At 33.4% G+C, this 871-nt stretch overlaps 1 long non-coding RNA gene across 2 annotated transcripts in view; it reads right to left on the reverse strand.

Annotated features, from left to right (window-relative positions):
• Positions 1-871, reverse strand: part of LOC107743306 (uncharacterized) — a 27,652-nt gene that overhangs the window by 995 nt on the left and 25,786 nt on the right. The gene's annotated exons all lie outside the window — the stretch shown is intronic.

An 871-nucleotide genomic window follows, 5' to 3' on the forward strand; every position in this document is an offset into this window, starting at 1 on the left:
TCTATATATATATATATATATATATATATATAAATAATTCTGATTCTATACCATTTCTAGGTAGCTAATAAAACAAGCATTGACATTAATTCATATTCTGCACCTTTTCTAGGTCACTAAGCAAATTTGTTACACTGATCATAACTCCTTGTGTATATTAATAAAATATACATTATTATAAAAATTACATTTTTATTTTATTTTATTTTGATTCTGCATCCATTTCTTGGTCACTATCCAAATTAGCAAGTGTGACACGTAAACTCCTAGTGTATATTAATAACAAAAAGTTATTTATCAAATTCTGCAGCAATTTTAGGTCACTAATCAACTGATAAGATAAGACTGATAAGAACTTTTGGAATAGAATAGAATAGATTTTTAAAAAGTTAAAAAACACTATTTAGGTTTAACTAGGACACTAGACAGACGAACAGTGCAATATCCCTGCAGCCAGTGCTTAAAGGGTTAGTTCACCCAAAAATGAAAAATAGCCCATCAATTACTCACCCTGAAGTCATCCTAGGTGTATATGATTTTCTTCTTTCAGACGAATCCAGTCGGAGTTATATTAAAATTGTTTTTGATCTTTCAAGCTGTTTAATGCCACTCAGCAGGTGTTGCGTGCATCAGTCCAAAAGAAGTTAAATAAAAAACGCGCATCCATTAAAAAAAAAAAAAAAGAGCGTCTCACACGGCTCTGGGGGGGGAACAAAGGCCTCCTGTAGCGAATCGATGCGTTTTTGTAAGAAAAATATCCATATTCAAAACGTAATAATCACTTTAATGTAGCTTGCGCCAACAGTTGTACATGGAAGCAGTTCCGGGAGGATGACGTATGAGGTCGGCTTTGCGCATGCGCCGCTCAGAA

The sequence above is a fragment of the Sinocyclocheilus rhinocerous genome, unplaced genomic scaffold (genome assembly GCF_001515625.1).
Source record: "Sinocyclocheilus rhinocerous isolate Xijiao unplaced genomic scaffold, SAMN03320098_v1.1 scaffold551, whole genome shotgun sequence".
NCBI lineage: Eukaryota > Metazoa > Chordata > Actinopteri > Cypriniformes > Cyprinidae > Sinocyclocheilus > Sinocyclocheilus rhinocerous.